This window comes from Lissotriton vulgaris, chromosome 8, assembly GCF_964263255.1.
Source record: "Lissotriton vulgaris chromosome 8, aLisVul1.2, whole genome shotgun sequence".
Taxonomy (NCBI): domain Eukaryota; kingdom Metazoa; phylum Chordata; class Amphibia; order Caudata; family Salamandridae; genus Lissotriton; species Lissotriton vulgaris.
This window is the reverse complement of record NC_141696.1, coordinates 613,552,719-613,571,243: the sequence shown is the minus strand read 5'-3', so window position 1 is coordinate 613,571,243 and position 18,525 is coordinate 613,552,719. Positions and strand designations below refer to the sequence as shown.

At 51.8% G+C, this 18,525-nt stretch overlaps 1 protein-coding gene and 1 pseudogene across 4 annotated transcripts in view; one reads left to right on the top strand and one right to left on the bottom strand.

Annotated features, from left to right (window-relative positions):
* The window catches only part of SENP7 (SUMO specific peptidase 7), a 1,147,554-nt gene that overhangs the window by 5,173 nt on the left and 1,123,856 nt on the right, over positions 1–18,525 (bottom strand). The gene's annotated exons all lie outside the window — the stretch shown is intronic.
* Positions 328–8,546, top strand: LOC147697802 (uncharacterized; annotated as a pseudogene).

Genomic DNA, 18,525 nt, shown 5'->3' with positions numbered 1-18,525 from the left:
GGCAAGCTGGGCCCTGACCGCCTTAAGCTGCCTCCAGATCCTGGGGGCTCCGGTCCAATTGTGGGCTTGCTCAAGTTCAAGCACTTGGGTGGATAAGGACTGTCTCTTTTCCCTCCGTCCCTTGGCTTCTGCCGCGGCTACCGAGATCAATTCTCCCCTCGCCACCGCTTTAAGCGCCCCCCACACCGCGGTTAGGGAGACCTCAGGGGTGTCGTTGGTCTGTAGATATTCCGTGATGCGGTCCCGGAGCCGCTGCATCACCCCCTCATGCTGCAAGAGTGCATCTTCGAGGCGCCATCTGCCTTTCTTTTGCGCGACTCTAGGGGCATGTATGTGCACCACAAGCGCATCGTGGTCCGACAACGCCGCCGGGAGCACCTCCACATCTTCTATCAGGGGGGACACGTCCGCGGAGCCAAAAAAGTGGTCGATACGTGCGTAAGTTCGGTGCACGTGGGAGTAAAAAGTGTATCCCGGGTCAGCGGGATGGTGTTTGCGCCACAGGTCCACGAACCACTCGTCCGTCAGCCATTGACTCCCTTCTCGTGAGATCGCCCCGGCAAACCCCTGTCGGTGGCCGGACCGGTCTATAGTGGGGTCCATCACCAGGTTTGTGTCCCCGCCCACCAATATGGCTTTAGTGTTGGGTTGCAGTGCGTCTGCCAGAGCCCCCCTAAGGAATGGTTCTTGCCTGGTGTTCGGTGCATAGAGAGAGCCTACCACCATATCCAACCCCCCTATATGGACAGTGTGGGCTAAAAATCTCCCTTTAATGTCAGCTACCTTGTCCCCCACCGTCCCCTTAAAGTGGCGCGCTACCAGCAATGCCACCCCCGCTTTCTTCTCCAGGGTTGAGGAGTAGTGCTGAATCGGGAAGGCCCTTGATCGCATCCTGTGCCAATCCTTAGAGAGTAGGTGAGTTTCTTGGAGCAGACAGATCTCCGCCCCGGAGTTTTCTAAGAAAGACAGGACGGCCCTGCGCTTAACGGGGTTATTGAGCCCTTTCACATTTAAGGTGAGAACCTTCAGGGTAGGGCTAGCCATTCATGAGGGACTGTGAATGGAGCAAATTGTCTGGCCCCCCCGGGGCCTGCCCGGTCCCCGTGTCGTTCATTTCTATTCCCAAGTGCCACACCGGGAGGGCCCAATTGTCGTGTTCCCCCCCCCCCCCCCCCCCCCCCCCACTCCAACCCCCACCTCCCCCTAGCTCCCAACCCCCACCCCCCCCCCCCCCCCCCCCCCCCCCCCCCCCCCCCCCCCCCCCCTGAACTCCCACAAACACAACTTCCAAAGTCTTGGGCCTATCGGGACATAGTCCAGGTCCGTAGATCATCATAGAAATGGAGGGCATGGTGGCGGCCAACTCTCCGGCCCCCCGACCCCTCACCCCGATGAGGAAAGCTAATGAGGGCAATCTCCTGTGGCTGAGGCATCAATGTTTGGTGGTAGTGTTATCTGCCACTTCTTGCACTGCCGCTTCTCGCTCCTGGGCGGCCAGGAGAGGATCCGGCCTCCGAAAGGATCTGGGGGATCGACGTCTCCGCACTGTCTGCCAGCCGCCCCTGGACCCTTGGCTGGCCTCATCTGTGGAGCTGGGATGGGGGGTCTCACCCGTGGCGTCCTCCTCTGGTGGGTCGATGTCCAGCACAGCACAAGTGTCCCGAAGGGACCGAAGTTGATGCAGAGAACCCTTCCACTTAAAGATGAGGCGGAACAGGTGGCCCCAGGTGTAGGGCACGCCTTTGTCTCTCAGGAAATCAGTCGCCACTTTGAAGGAGCGTCTCTTCTTCAGGGTGATGGCGGAGAGGTCTTGAAAGAGGGCCACATGGGCCCCTCGGAAGGTGACCGGTTGTCGCACTCGGGCCTCCCGCAAGATTCTCTCCTTCAGAAGGTAGTCCGGCAGAAAGGCCAGAATGTCCGGCGGGGGGGGGGGCGGCGCCCGGCGTTCCGGGCCGACCCTGTGAGCGCGATCAATCCGGATTTCAAAACCGCCTGGTTCCCCAAGGATCTCCCGGAATAAGTCCTGCAGATATGTCGTGACGCTGTTCCCCTCCGATTTCGATGGAACCCCCCGGACCCTGATGTTGTTCCGTCGGGAACGATTCTCAAGGTCCTCCGAGTGGGCCTGGAGTTCCACCTGCTGATCCTGCAGGCGTATGATTTCCTGTTGTAGCCGTTCCACCTCCATGCTGCGGGATTGGTCTGCCTCTTCCATTGCCGCCACCCGTTCTCCCAGACCATCCACGTCTCTGCGCAGCTCTTTCTGCTCCCCTGCTAGCTCCTGTTTCAGGGTCTGGAAGTCCTCTCTCAGGGTGTTGAAGAGGGAGGCCAGGAAGGCCTTCGTGATGGGTGCCGCCGTCGTCGTCCGTGGACGGGGCGGTAGTCGGTGTCTTTGGGGGCGATTGCGCCGGGGTTTTCTCTGTTTTGGCGACATTCTTGTGGAGTAAGTCCGAGATCGTGCGGTTGCCCTTGCGCCCCGTGGAGGTCATGGCGGCGAACAGGCAAGGGGGACGGGAGCGAGGTGTCTCCGCTCCTTGGGCGCCAAAAGCTGCAGGCTGCTCGGGTCCAGCTGCGTCGGACTCTTCGGGGGGGGGGGCACGCTCGGCCCGGACGATCAGAGGCCCCTGTGCAGGGGGGGGGGGGGGTGGGAATCTTGTGGTTGCCAACCCCGATGTCACAGCACTGTCCACCGGGTGCCCTTTGATCCCAGGGACCGCGTCCGCAGCCCGGATCGCGTTGTGCTGGGCTGGCCGTTGCGGGCCTTGGGGAGAGTCTGTCTTGCGCACGTGTTCAGTGGGGTTGGCCCTCCCGGTCAGGCCTCCCCGCAACACCCGGCCAGCTACCGTGTATGTCCCGCTCCCTGGACTCGGGGCTATGGTACACAGGGCTTGCGTGGGTCACCCGGCGGGAGCGCTGCGCCTGAGATCGCCGCCAGAAATCCAATTGGCGCTATCAACTGGTCAATGGTGTCGCCCCCCCTCAGGTACAGTCTCTGGGGCTATCAGCGGCAGCCCCCCAGTGCCAGGCGCTGTTGTCGGCCTCGGGCCCGGTCCTCCCAGCGTTCCTCCTTCGTCTTTCCACACCCCCCTCCACACCTTACCGACTGAGCTGCTTGTCGCTGGGGTGGGTCACTGCCACCGACTCCGCTGCTGGGCCGCCACTCCCGGCGGCCGCACCTCCGCTTGTGCTCCGGGCCCGGACTAGGCCCAAAGCCGGGGGCTCAGGTAATTCGGGAGGCCGCTGTGCTCTCCGGCTCTCAGGGGAGGCGCTGCTGGGCCGCTCTGCAGACGCCCGGCCCGTCCTCTGCTCCGCCCCCGAACCGGGGGTCACTGCCGAACGTCCGCTTCCCTTCGCCGCGGTCTCCCGCCAGAGCGTCCGCCGGAGCTCAAGAGGCCCCGCAGGCACCGGCCGCCTCTCTCTGCGCTCCCCAGCCTCGTGTCTCCGGAGGCCGGCTCCCGGTGCCGCCGCGCACCACCAGCGGTACCTTCAAATCGGCACCAGCGCGGCACTGGGTGGTCAGGTTCACTCTGGGGTGCCGAGCTTGCAAGGATAAGGGGAGAGAACCCGCTAGAAAGCCGAGGTTTAGGGCTTAGGGCCGGGGTGCCTCCGAGAGAGCGTCCGCTCAGGCCGCCATTGTAGCCACGCCCCCTCTAGTGCATTTTTCTAAGTTGGATGTTACACACACACATGTCCTTTGGACATGTGTGTGCGCAACATCAGTCTACATTGAGATTTCAGGGGTGCTACAGGGTGTCCTTTGGACACCCCTGGCACCCTAGGAACGGTAGGAATGTCTATTCCATCTCCAATGCATGTCTCACGCCATTTGCGTACACAATTGCAGGTCACCCGTAGTTTCGAACAAACATACTTGTACAGGGTTCTAAATTAATACATTTTCATTTACTCTGTTAGTAGGGTTAGCCCCATGATTTTCAAGTAATCAGGGCGGGCCAACCCACAATACATTTATATTATCGGGATTCGAACCCTCACTTTTTAACCATCTCCCGGGCCTGTCTAGCTTTAAATGCGTAGGGCGCGTCATCCAGCCATTGACGTCATCCACCCACGAGGGCCCGCAGAGCCAATCACGCAACCGTTGCATTTAAGCCGATCCCTCTCGTTCTCCGGCACTCCCGGAAGACAGCAGCCTAGAGAGCAGGTACACAGAGGGGAGCCGCGGATGCCGAAGTAAGTCCTTCTTGCCACCTCTTCTCCCGAAACTTGATCTCTTGATCATCCTGTCCGTGCTGACTCAGTGCGGTTTCTTTTCCCATCAGATAAACACCGCGTGAAGGAGTCCCACGCTGTCTTTACCGAAGGGGCGTGATTATGCCTCTAAGGAAGTGAGTTTACTAACTTTCACAACAATTGCAATTACTCCGTATTTCTCCCGCTCTTAGAGGGGAGTTCCCTGTCAGCTCCGTGTTCTTGATCCTAATCATTTGAGACTGATAAAAATAAAACATTTTTTTAAACACTGCATTATCAACCTAACGTTTCAGCAATTACCTGATGCCGGTTCTACTATATGGACGGTTATTCAAGTTGATCTAGGTGCAATTAACCCCAGAGCCTGGGGCAGCACCTTACAGTTGGTGGGATATAAATCTATTACGCCAAAGCCTGCACATTCAAAGACTAATGCTAAAAATTGCATCTGATTGAAGAAATTAACTGTTTAATTTCTCTTCATGTATGTTTTTTGTCTGTCTCTTTTCTCCCCACAGGTTTTTTATGTATCCCTACTAAAATTGTAGTGGGTAAATCACGGAAACCATCCGGAACTTTAACACTGTATATATTTTTCACATTTCGAGCCTCCCGGGAGGGTACGTCTTAGCGCGCGCACACCACCGGAGGACTTTTGCGTAGGTCCTGACGAATGCTGTGCTAATTGCTAATTTACGATTCAAAAAAGGGGGTGGTGATGAACAGAGTGTCTGAATTAAGCAGACCACTCTTACCCAGTCCAAAGATCAGGGCTTGATCCATCACCGTTACTTATCTCACTGCACCATCCCAGCTCAGAACCTGGCTATATGCAAATCAGTCTGTCCCTGGCCCAGTGCATCATGGGAACAGGGCAGACTAAACTACCAAGCCAATTCTTCACCAGAAAGGAGACAAGCTACCTAATTGCTAATTTACAGCAGAAACATGTTGACCAACTTCTGATCTTTACTAGGACTCGGGTTCCTTAACTTAGAACCTGAGGAGTCCGTCTACTTTGTTTTTACTCAATGCAGGTTGGCCATTATTAAAGATTTTTGTAAAGGCACAACCTCTGCATTTTTTAATACACTTACACATTCATGTTTAGTCACCTCCTAATTTGGGCACTGTTGCACTCACCACATCCTGCTCCGCTGTAATCAGGCGTCGTAGCACGCTGGGGGGACACTCGGTCACCCCAGCGGGGACCCAATGATGAAGCAGGTCACCAACTAGTGGTGAGTGAGGGTCCTTCTAATAAGTAAGGTTCTTTCCCTCTTTTTAACACTGGGTGACTACTAAGCCTACCAGGTTTCATCCTCAGAGGAGGACCCAATGGGCGTACATAGGGAGACAGAGAGACTTCGCTGTGTGCATGCACGTGTGTGAGCATTGATCACATTTGCAGCACATAGCGGAATAACATCACACCTCACTATCTTAGTTTGATAGCACCTTTACCACAGTCACTCCTTTGTTGTTAATATACATTTGATTGGGGCACAGGAGTGCCTACTCATGCCCTCCCTCTCTTGTTGGTATTGACTGTGCGCAACATCAGTCTATATTGATATTTCAGGGGTGCTACAGGGTGTCCTTTGGACACCCCTGGCACCCTTGAAATCGCATCCTTATTTGCGATTAGCAAATTGCTAATCGCAAATAAGGAATGACTCCCCATTCATTCCTATGGGCCTTTAGGCCCATAGGAATGAATGGGGAGTTTTTCCTTATTTGCGATTAGCAATTTGCTAATCGCAAATAAGGAGGCAGTAGGAATCGCAATTTATTTTGCGATTTCTACATGAATCCCGATTTGCAAGTCCTTAATAGCAATTCCTTAATAATCGCTATTAAGGACTCGCAAATCGGGACATTGATGAATCTGGCCGAAGGTCCCTGTTTATTTCCACAGCAGCTTAGCTGGTTCATGGTTGTGTTTATTTTCCTTGCAACTCAGCTTTTGCTTGGTTGCTGATTTGTGAACTTCTGCTGAGAAGAGCAAGTACCTTTCAAAATTAAAAAGTACAGTAAACGGGTACGCAACAAGACCTCCACATTTAAACCATTGATATGTAGTTAACCTTAATATATCTTTCTCTGTTTGTACTAGAGTAAGGAAAAGTTGACTAGTCCAGGTGGTTTTACAGACACATTCTCATCATACTGCCCTGAATTGTCCTGCCCACGTGCGGGATGCGGGAGCAGTTTACAAAAATATAACATGTGCAAAAGTTTTGATAGAAAAGTGTACTTAAATAGAGAAAAAAAACTAACTGCCAATGCAGTCTATTTAAAAAGACTAAAATAGTCACATTTCATTATTTTTTCTTTTAAAAACACTCACTACATTCACAACAAGCATTTACAATGCAATGGTTTCGCCTTTGGAAAAGTTAGAGCTATTGGCATTGTAAATGACAAAATCTGTATTTATGTGTTGGTTTTGAAAACAGATAAATAAATGGCATTGTCATTAGCTTAATCTCTCGCAAATGTGAGACCTATTGTACCCTACGGACGAGCTCAGCAGACAGCAATTACTACCACACACACACACACCCAGAGCCAGCCACACACACCCAGAGCCAGCCACACACACACACCCAGAGCCGCACACAGACACACACACAAACAGAGCCACACACACCCAGAGCCACACACACACCCAGAGCCACACACACACCCAGAGCCACACACACACACACACACACCCAGAGCCACACACACACACACACACACCCAGAGCCACACACACACACACACACACACCCAGAGCCACACACCCACCCAGAGCCCCACCCACCCACCCAGAGCCACACCCACCCACCCACCCAGAGCCACACCCACCCACCCAGAGCCACACACACACTCAGGAGAGCAAGCACAGCGAGGGGGCAGGGAAGCAAGCACAGCAAGGGGGCAGGGAAGCAAGCAGTGACAAACAGCCCCTACAGCCTGTCTAGCGTTTTTCATTATCGTTGGCTCGCGCAGCGTGAGATTTGTTTCTTACTTCATCATGATTGGCTGCAGCTGGAGCTCGTGTGTTTCCGGTTTGTTACTCGCTCTGTGATTGATGGGTGTGGCCGGTGCTGCATGTCGGCCGCTCGAGAATAATGGCGGAGGTCGGCCGGAGGTTGTTGTGGGTCCAAGGGGCCCCGGGAACACCACAGGGGAGTATTAGGGTTGAACAAGGTGCCGCCCGGGAACTGGGGCGGAGTCTTATGCAAAGACCTGTCAGTGGCCAAAGAGGTGCAGTCTGGGGCCGCCAACCTGGAAAAAGATCACTCTTCATCTAGTCGGGATGTGAAGTCATTAGGGCAGGCAACAGGATGTATGGGAGAATAGGTTGAGGGAGCGGCCCGTAAGCACCAGCAAGTGACACTGAGCCTTAAAGTAGGGGGAAGTGGCCCAAGACATTTGAAAGGGCAGGAGGGAGTCATTGGTAAGCAAAATGCTCTGAGGGTACTCTATTTGCAACTTCTTAGTCGTGCGGCCTCAACCGATCACTGGCCTTTGTCATCCTCACTTCCAAGCTCCAGCACAGCCAGAATGAACCGCGTGATCGGCGACTCCACAGAGACAGTTGTGGCCGCTGCTGTCTACCCAACACACCTGACAGTTGCTTTCAGGGAGTGTACCATTGCGCCCTTCACGAGATACGGGCTTTCAGCAAGCACCAGGGGGCGGCTCTCTGCTGTCGGCCACCAGAACTCTTTCAACAGGGTCTACTCTACGACTAACGGAGCTGGAAGGAACAATGGCTCCCCGAAGCCACCGCTCTTCCGCAGCCCGACCTCCTACTACGATATCCTTGGTGTCCCCGGCTCAGCCACTCAGTCCCAGATCAGGACAGCCTACTACCGCCAGTCGTTTGCTACCACCCGGACCGCAACAATGGTGACGAGGCAGCAGCGCAGCGCTTCACCGAGATTAGCGAGGCCTACCTCATACTGGGCAGCGTCACCCTGCGCAAGAAGTACGACCGAGGAATCCTAAACCAAGAGGATGTGCGGGCGGCGGAGAAACCAAAGGGAAAGGTGGATGGATCTCCCTCGCCCAAGAGGACAGAGAGCACATCCTCGTCCCGCCTCACTCCCACCAAGCCAATCTTCGACTTCAACGAGTTCTATCGAGCCCACTACGGCGAGCAGCTTGAACGGGAGCGGCACATGAAAAGGAAACGCGAGGAGCTACAAGGTCAAACCGAGACACGCAAAGACGTAAAACAAACAGGGAGACGACATAAGACGGGGTACACGAACAAACAGGGAGACGACATGAGACGGGGTACACGTACAAAGGGAAAAGATACTGTGGAAAGCTAAACATGTAGAACACGGGCATGTAGAGACGACAGCAACGAGACACGCAAAGACGTAAAACAAAAAAGGGAGACAACATGAGACGGGGTACACGTACAAACAGGGAGACGACATGAGACGGGGTAAACGTACAAAGGGAAAAGAAAATTATAAACAAAATGCTGCTTACCTGATCGCAAATAGAAACAACTTCCTGGCAACTTAAATCTCGCAGCCCACTCCGGCAAAAGGCACTTCGAAAAAGACCAAAACATCACGGGGAAAAAAAAAAACATCTGCCCACCGCTGCAATGACGTTCTACAAGGGGCGGAGAGGGAAAAAAATTGCCGGAACGCCCACGAATCGCCTCGGACAATGACGGACAGATCTCTCTTCCAATGGCTAGCCTCCATTTATGGAGCTAGCCAAAGGAAGAGAGAGGCGGGACAAAGCCACATACTGTTCCAACATAAGATTTCGCCTGCACGAACGCTGCTGTGCAGCGGACGCCAGGCGAAACCTAAAAAGTGACTAGAAACCGCTTTCACAAACCTTTTAAAAGAGAAAAGAAAGGAAATGAAGAGCAAGTTAGCATACCAGCTGCCATAGCGATGAACGTGAAAGTCGGCACTGTGCCTTAAAGGGCCTCACAGCTCACACCTTCAAATGTATCCTTAAAGCCTCAGAGATGACAGGCCATTTATATTTACGAGAAGAAAAGAACCTTGATTGGAAAACGGAAAACCCTGTACGCTTTCCTGTACGAGTGGATGAGAGGGTTTCTAATGACTTTAATGCGGATTTCACTGGAAGGGAACTAGGATTACAGTAGCGAGCCCATCCCAGCAAAAAATGCAGGCAAGAAACACAGCATTCACCCTCACCCAAATACAGTCCTCAAAGAGGCTTAACTAACTTGTGCAGGGGCATACCAAAGGCCCGCAACCCCTGTGGAGTGAAGGGCCCCCAAACCTTCCATGTCAGATGGGGGCCCCAACAGCTCCAGCTGGCTGGCTGCAAATAAAATAAATAGAGACTTAAAAGTGGTGTGGAGGTGGGCGCGGCCAAGACGGCAAAGATGGTGGTCGAGGTCTGAGACGGCTCCTAATCTCCTGAATCCATCATCATCATGCCAGAACATCTGCTGGGGCATAGCTTTTCAGCATTCTCTGGGCTGCCCCCTTGCAGCGGAGATGCTGTGGCCGCTCCCCGATCACAGGACCCGTGGTAATGGAGTCGATCGGATCTGTTGTGTCGCACCTCTAACATGGCGTCCACAGGCTACTGCGATTGACGGCTGCTAACGGAGGACCAGCGGGGGACCGGAGGGCCCAACAGATGTACCAGCGGGGCGAACTCGTAACCTCCATTCCTATGGCGGGCCCTGTTTTGGGTTAGATGGGGTCGTGGCAGTAGCCGACCCATGGTGCTGAGCAGTTGGAGGCCCAGGGCCAATATCTGTGGGCAGCCACACCACTTAGAGGGCCAGGTCTGATCCTGGCCCTCCAAGTGGTGAATGCAGAGGTCGGTGCTGTCCATCCCCTTTCTCTTCCACTGCCCCTGCTGGGCTAGTGGTTGGCTCAAATCAAAGCCTTGAGTCACTGGAGTCCGGGGTTTGCCTTGGCTCCCCTCCCCCAGGTGGATAGAGATAGCGCGGGGTAACAGCGGCGGCTGATCCTTCCCCTCCTCTATGGCATATGCTGGTGGTAGTGCCCACGAGTGGCATGTGGTTTACCCCGTAGGGGTGAAGAAGCAGTGGGTGGCTGGTGGCTGGTGGCCCGTGGCCCAAGATACTCACTGTTCAGGAGGTTGCAATGCCTCCTGGCCCTTGCTTTTATTGAAGACCGTACCTCGATTCGACCAGCTTGGCTTTCCCCCACCCATACGGATTGTTCCCTGTCCCCAGGGACTGAGACCGAGGTACTCGGCACGACCCCACCACTACTTGTGCCCAGGCTGCTTGTGCTGCCTGCGGGTAAGTGGACCAGGGCACATTGGAGAGCTTGCAGAGAGACCTTGAGACAAAGTGGGTCAACCCTCTCAAGTGCTGGCTGGAACGAGAGACTGGTGTTGGCACGCCCAAAGACCCTCCCCACTGGCATAGATCTGGCTGCTCATGCTGCCTGATGGCAAGCGGGCCGGAAAACACCTGGACTTTAGCGCTTGGCCCTGGGCTGGGCTCAGGGTGGACAGCATGGGTAAGGACAAACCCCCACCACCTGCGCAGGCCCAAACCAGAATAGACCAGTACACAGTTGTAACTTTCAGCAGCAGGGACCCTCTTTCCTCTCAGCCGGTGTCGCAGCAGTCGCTTGAGCCCTCTAACCTTGCCACTATATTGCAGGCAATCCAAGACTCAAGGACGGCAGTGGAATCTAAAGTGGGCAAAGTCAAAGTTGCTTTTCTCACTCCTCCGCCAGGATCTCTAGAATGTAGCTGCCCATGGTACAAAGGAAGAGCATCAAGTTTCCTCAGTGGAGGATGATGTGGGAATCCTTAAGAAACAAATCTCTTGGTTGAGTTTCACCACAGCTGCCCTTGAAGAGCGCGCTGAAGCTACAGAAATAGATCACGCAAGAATAGCCTCAGGTTTGTTAGGGTTCCAGGGGGCTCTGGGTGCCGAAGGTTTTCTGGAAGAGTGGCTAAGATCCTGGATAGGAGATAGCACACTTTCACAGTGGTTTGTGGTGGATAGGGCGCCTATATCCCTAGCCCAACGGCCCCACCTAAGGAGCTGATGTGCCTGTTGATAGCCTGCATACTCAACTTCAGCAACAGAGATAGCATCCTACGGGAGGCGCAGAAAAACCCAGACCTCCGTTTTCAAAACTCAAGGACTGCAATTTTCTCAGATTACAACAGGGCAATACAACAGCACAGGCCATCCTTCAGTGACGTCAAACAAAAGCTCAGACAACTCTATCTCCAATATATTCTTCTTTTCCCTGCAAGATTGAAAGTGATCTTTAACTCTAAAACATACTTTTTTTAAACACCTGAGCAGACCTGGAAGTAGGCGGTGGAAAGAAAGGTCCCTTGTGGTGCCCCTGAGTCTGGAGCAGCTGATGAACGAGTGCAGCAGGACCTGTCTCTCTCAGAGCTGAAACAGCCTGGGAGATGACGCACCGGATCTCACATGTGCTGCACCCACACCTGGAGTCTTCAGATTCTGGGTCAGAGCGAGGGGTCACTGGAGGTGGGCGGGTGGGGGAGTGAGGAGAAGACTGCGGTCCCTGCACAACAGACTCCTTAGGGCTCCCGTATTGATGGCCACGTGGGCTGGCCCGAGCGACCCGGAGGTCCGACTCTGCTTTATCAGGGAGCCAGATTGGGTTTCTTTGAAGGAGCTACACTCTCTGAGAAATGCAATGAGACACTATGGCGGGTGCTAGGCATGATATCCTGCAGCAGAGGAGGTCGCCTCCATATCCCCATCTTTAGGTTGAGCCTAGAGTCAGCGCACAAGCGCTGCTCTACGGAAGATCTGGGGTAGTTCAGTACGGGAGAGAAGCCCCGCCCACTACCCCGTACATATTCTTCATTGGCTTGTGTCTTTGTCCTTCCTAAATACTGGCTTCTGGTTCCAAAATAGGCTTGTTAGTCTCCCCTAAGTACGGCTGTGTCGTCATTTCATTCCTCCCATGGCTACTGGCCCCTTTACTTCGGTTTTTACACCGTTAGCACTATATTCATTATTGAGTTTGTCCTACTTGAGGCAGGATGACATGCTTTGTTTACTTTAAGCGCGCTGTGCTCGCTTTCACTTTCAAGGGTGCCAGGACAATATCTACCACTTGTTTTTCTTTGCATTCTGTAGTCCTGCACCGTTTCTCGCTTGCCTGTTGCCGCTCTCTTTCCCTTTATGCTTATTTATAATCTGCTCCAAGCGCCAGCGCTACAGTGTTACCTTTGCTCCAACCCCTACCTCGTCCCTACTCCTCTCCTTTTCCTGGGTGTGTGATGAGAACAGCCTGCTCAAAGCTGTTCCATGTGGAATTCTGCACTTCTACTTGTCAATAGTGGCTGTGTAATCAGTAATCAAGTGCGCATACACAACGCATGTTCTTGCCGATTGGTGCCGCGCTTATTTATTTATTCCTCAGTGGACGTGATGGTGTGTTTTCTGTGTTTGAATATCAAGATGTCAGTGTTTAGGTGATTGTGACATGGCTGTGGAACATGTGTGTCCGAGGCGTCTAATTTTGAAGTATTTGTGTGTAAATCGATGCTTGGCTTGTGTGCGATGAATGAGATGTGGTTTTGTGGTGTATCCCCGAGTGTTCAAGTGTGTGATTTCTTTGTCGGAGAGTCTAGCGCTATTGTGTTCTCCTTTCCGAGGTTCCAACAACGCATGTCTTCGGTCGGGAGAGCGAGTTCCTTCTCTTGTGAACAAGATGGGGCATTTATAGCCACATCCAAGTTGGCAATCAAAATATATTTGTTTCACAGGCTGATAACACTGGACATCTAAAAACTTCGACAGAGGAAAGCACGGAATAGGGTGCTTTTACAAACAAGCATTTGGAATGCAACATGTCCCACATTTACTAGAGTTTAAGCTGTTAGCATTGTAAATGACAATACCTTTTATTTATGTTTTAAAAGCCAAAACATAAACTCATGTTCTTGAAAAGTTCAGCTGTCCTCAGAGATGCTAAACGTCACAAACCAGGTGTTACAAGAATCAAACTTGATGGGCGCCCAATTCCGTTTTCTTAAGAGATTCCGGTACGACAGAGTCTACCACTCAGGTATGCCCTGTGCTCCAGAGGAGTGGCCATCCTGTGATATAAGAGTTTCCCACTGGCAATCACCACTACTCATACAGACCGAGACAGTAGATATGTTGGGGTTGAGGCCTTCCTGGAGGGCACACTACAATTTTGGATTGGTCTACATCCACAATGAACCTCCTGCTTCTACGTTAAGGTCCTTAACCGATGTTCTGTCCGTCCTCCCAATGGGTATTACCATAGCTGGAGGACATTCCAATGCAGTGCTGAACCCGGAGGCGGACTCTACTGGTAGCCCCAGTTTGGGCTTTAGCGTCCAAGCCCACATTCTCACAGCCTGGGTAGAGACACCGGATCTCTATGATGCTTGAGGGCCTGGCATCCCCATGATCAGGCCTACAGGCATACTTTGGCCGCTCACAAGACTGTATCAAGTATAGACCTCCTTTTCCAGGTATCGAAACTCTGTCTCAAGGAATATTCGATCTGCCCCCTCCTCATGGGCCTTGGAAATATGGAACCCACGAGAAGGCCCACATGGAGCCTTAACACTTGCCACCTAGCTGACCCTCATTACACTGAGTACCTGGAGCTGAAACTCCAATCTTACTCTGAAATAAACCAGGGCACAGTCAAATTGGCGAGTACCCTTGGGGCAGCTGGGAATCCCACCATCAGAGGCTTTGAGAAGGTATTTATCCATAGTAAGGAAAAGGAGAAGTTAGCACAAGTAACAGCTCTTGAGGACCAGGCTCGGTCCTTGGAGCACCAGACCCTGACCCTGCCCTCAGCTGACCTCACCCGTTGTCTCACGGTGGTGAGGGCCTTCATCTGACAGACCTTGCTGAAGGAGGTCAGACAGTGCTGGATTGCGACAATGGAATGGAGACAAATGTGGGAAGCTCCTGTACTGGTTGGCCACCAGAGAGGTTACTTGCCCAATAGTCCCCCAAATTAGAAACACTGGGATAATCTATGAACATGCATCCCAACATACTACAAGTGCTCGCTAAGTTTTATCAAGACCTGTATGGCCACAAACTGCAGCACTGTGGGAAGATGAACATCCCTTGATAACCAAGATCCTGTTGCCTTTCCTTCCCAGTCGTTGGGCCATGACCATGACCGAAGGCTTTCTGAGAAGAAATTGAAGTTGCGTCCTGAAATTGAAGTTGCGTCCTCGGACATGGCTGGAGGTAAGACACCTGGTGCAGTTGGGTTCCCTTATCAAATATCGGAAATTATGTGCCATATTGGTCCCCCATCTGTGGCCCTATATAATGGGGCAATTACCAAAGAGGCTTCCCCCACAAGGCCTTGACATGGCCTTGATAGTGGTCATGTCAAAACCTTGCCACCCCCAAGGGAAGTGTCCCTCTTACAGGCCAATTTAGTTAATTAACTCCAAAATTAAGATATTTGCCAAATTCCTGGCTAACCGGCTAATGCAACCTTTGCCGTATTTGATCCACTTGGACCAATGCAGTTTTATGCCGGGCATGAGCACCCGGCATTGCATCCGTAAGAGTCCAAGTGGCACTTTCCCAGGAGGATAAACTCCAAAGACCCACTGCTCTCCTTTTAATACATTTCGATTAGGTGTTCGGCATAGTTGATTGGTCCTTCTTGAATAGTGTCCTAGTACATGCCGGGCTAGGGCCTTACTTTCACAAACTCAGCTCCTATATTCTCATCCATCGGTGCAAGTTCACATCAATATAATCCTTTCCCCCCGCATTCTATATACAGACAGGGACCCGCCATGGCTGCTCCCTGTCCCAAATTCTCCTTGCCTTGGTGATCGAGCCACTTGCAAGGCTCATATGATGACACGCACAATGGTTGAAAGTCCCCGTACGAGAGGGGACTGGGTATGCAGACCTCCAATACTACTACAGAGCCTTGAAGTTGATTGGTATTAATGACCGGCTTGAAGGAGGGTGGGGGGGGGGACTCTATTAACCATGTGGAGCTTGCCCAAATAAGCCTGGACAACAGCACCAATCCCCCTCTCTCTACTGGAGGTTACCCATGTGGTCTTCTTGTGCTGGAAAGCGGCGCTCGGCCTCACAGACTGGGATCGTAGGTTGACGTTGATGACCCCACTATGGCAAGAAACTTGTTCGCATTCCACAGCGGGATTGGAAAGATTTAAAAAATGGGACAAGATATGCATTACTGCGATTAGGGATGTGTGGGTAGGGGATCACCTGAGAACATTCCATGACCTACAGAACCAATATTAACTATCCCACACCCAGTTTCACAAATATTTGATATTACATCATGCCCTTGCAGCTAAAATTCCCCCAGACACTGACATCCATCAGTTCAGCTCCCTGGAGGTTAAGTTTCTAAATGGGAGGCTGGCCTCTGGTGCTACATACCAGATACCAGTCCTTGGATGCTAATGACCCAAAGTGGTTTGCACACTGAGACAGAAGTGTGGCTTAGCGAACTGGACAATGGCAAGTGGAGGAAAGCTTGAATGGGCCCCTTGGGAGCTAGCCACCACTGCTGGCATCCAGTTGATTCAGCTTACCTAACTCCACTTAACCTACATGAACCCCCCCCGGTGACCCAACCAGCCAGGTGAAAGACCCCATGCCTCCTGTTTCCGCTGCCCCACACCTAACGCAGATTTATACCATGTGGTGAGGGCTTGCGCCACACTAATTCATTATTGGCAGAAGATAGCATGGAAACGTTTATTTGTGCTTGATAGGCCCCTGGACTTCACCCCAAGTGTCACTCTGCTGGGCCTACTGGAAGACCTTGGGAACCACGTGCAGAGCACATGTTTAACTGGGTTATCACACTGGTGGCAAAGTGGGACATTACCTGGAGATGGAAATCCATGAGTCTGTTCATTTGTGGAGTGGCGGGTGGAAGTGGACTGGTGAGCCCAACAAGCAAAAACCTATCTACAGTGCAAGGCGCGTGCTGTCCACACACCAGGGAAACATATCGGGGAGGTGGTGGGAATACTATGGTATGAACACGAAAGACTGAACATTGTCTCTTATAATATTGTGGTGTCACCTGTGATAATGGCTGCTCGTGTGTGTTGTTTTTGTGTTTGGAAAACAATAATATTTGCTTATAAAACAATAAGTGGCATGGAGCGAGAGGCCGGTTGAGGTATATCTGCTGTTACAGGGGTGTTAAGTAAACACCACCAGTGCCTAAAGAGAATGGTTCACTGGGGCAGTACTACGGCCAGATAAAACATTTTTAAATATTATTTTAGATATTTTTTCTTTTCCAAAAACTGAACACAAATAAATGAATAAAAAAAAATTTGCAAAACAAATAATTACCATCAGACGAGCATGCTCTTTACCTTAAGTAACGTCATTTCTGGTAGACACACTAAACGCAGATTCCTCACCTTGTGAATTTTCCGAGGTGGAAGACTGGATGCAAATTTTGTAGCAATTTTCTCACGTGTCAACAGGTGGCACTGTCCAGCTCTGAACTGAATCCTTACCGCCCTAATATGAAATCAGAGCCCCATTAATGCACCACCACGGTGCGCTGACATGCACCCAAGGTGAACTGGTAAGACCAAAGGGAAGCAAGTAGAGATGGAAGTGGTCCTGGCTTACCCCAAACTGAGGGTAGCGTCTGTGGGACTACAGGACAGGGATATGTAAATAGGCGCTCTGCAACTCCAACGCTACAATCCAGGCACCTAGATCTGTGAACCTGGGCTAGGGGGAGCTTGTCCTTCTGGAGAAAAACATTGAGAGGGCAAAGATCAAGTATGCTGTGAATGCCTCCGTATTTTTTGGCACCAGGAAATAATTTAACACCCAGTCCCAATCTCGGAGGGGGGGTTCAAGATTGCAAGATCCAGCGTTGTCTAGGTGCCCACCACTACATCAGTCAGTGCCTCAAAAGAGTTTCTTGGCTGCTTTGTCCGGGATTCAAGACCTCAGTGAGGATACTATTTCTTACCTCCTGTGTTAGAAGAGTGAGATCTAGGGCCCCAGCTGCCCTCTAAATCACTGTGGCAAAACAAGGTGGATTCTTCAGTTGCCATAGCTGGGCTTGGGGAAGAAAGGCATATGACTGAAGATGTGTCCAGACCACTGGCATTTTGGAGATTGTCAAAAATACTCCCCTCATCATAAAAATCTGTCATCATTGTCATTGTGATAATATGAGTCATATTGTGGTTTAGACTGGGCATACTGGCATGGTCTGACAGGAAGAGGGTTGTTCTTGGAGTCTGATAGTAGTATGGGCTCAGTTTCCACTATTACAGTACAGGGAGTGGTGACAGACGTTCTGTGCCAGAACGGCCAAAGTCAAGGTCGGGGGCAGCCTTGAACCAAGGTTGAGTGGCACTGTCTGGGACAGATAAGCTGGCAGTAATCTTACTGGAGGTCACCTTGGATCTTTAGGGCCCGAAAGTGCACCAGAGGGACCCAGCGGAGCACCGAAGATGTTGACCAAGGCTTGTTTGAGCTCGAGGAGCCGCTGTGGCATTGCCAATAGCTTGGAAAGGCCAGGCACAGCAGGACCGGCGTCATGATCCGTTCCGAAGTGGGGGAGCAACTCCCTGGCATAGAGGTGCTGGGGACGTCGCACAACTCTGAGTGGTGGGAGTGTCAGGACGTCCAAGACACATGTTTGGACCGCTTGTGTTTCTTTGACTTTTTTGACTTAATTGATCCCCGTGATTTCAATGATGACTTGTTTCGTGACCAGCCTTGCAAATGCACCCCGACATTGACCGGGGGTGGGTCTGTGTGTGAGTGTGTGTATGTAAAGTTTGCAATGCTGCTACCTCCGGAGAGTAGCTGCTGAAGTTTTGTGAGTGAAGGTTACTCTGCTGCTGCCAATGAACTATCTGATAGTAGTAACTTGATTTGCTGTTTCCTACGATGTACATGTTCTTGGAGAATCTTGCCCTATTGCTGATTTTGCTATTGAAATCAACTACAAGTGTTGAAATTAATCCTAGGCATGGAGGCAGAGGGTTATAAATAACCCAGCGAGAAGACCGACCTGGCAGAACTGAGGGTTTAGAGGCTAGAGGGGAGCATTATTTATCACAATGACGATAAAACTAAGAACAAGATCAACATGAAGGGGGAGAAGCAAGGAACAACAGAGGGGAGGGAACAATCGAGTAGAGGAAAAGGGAGAGAATTAGGGAGAGAAGTAAAAGGGGAAAAAAATAAGGAAGACAATTAAAGGGTTTGCAATACCTAGAATTAGAAAGAAAGTGAGTGACAGAATGAAAATGGAAATTTTGTAG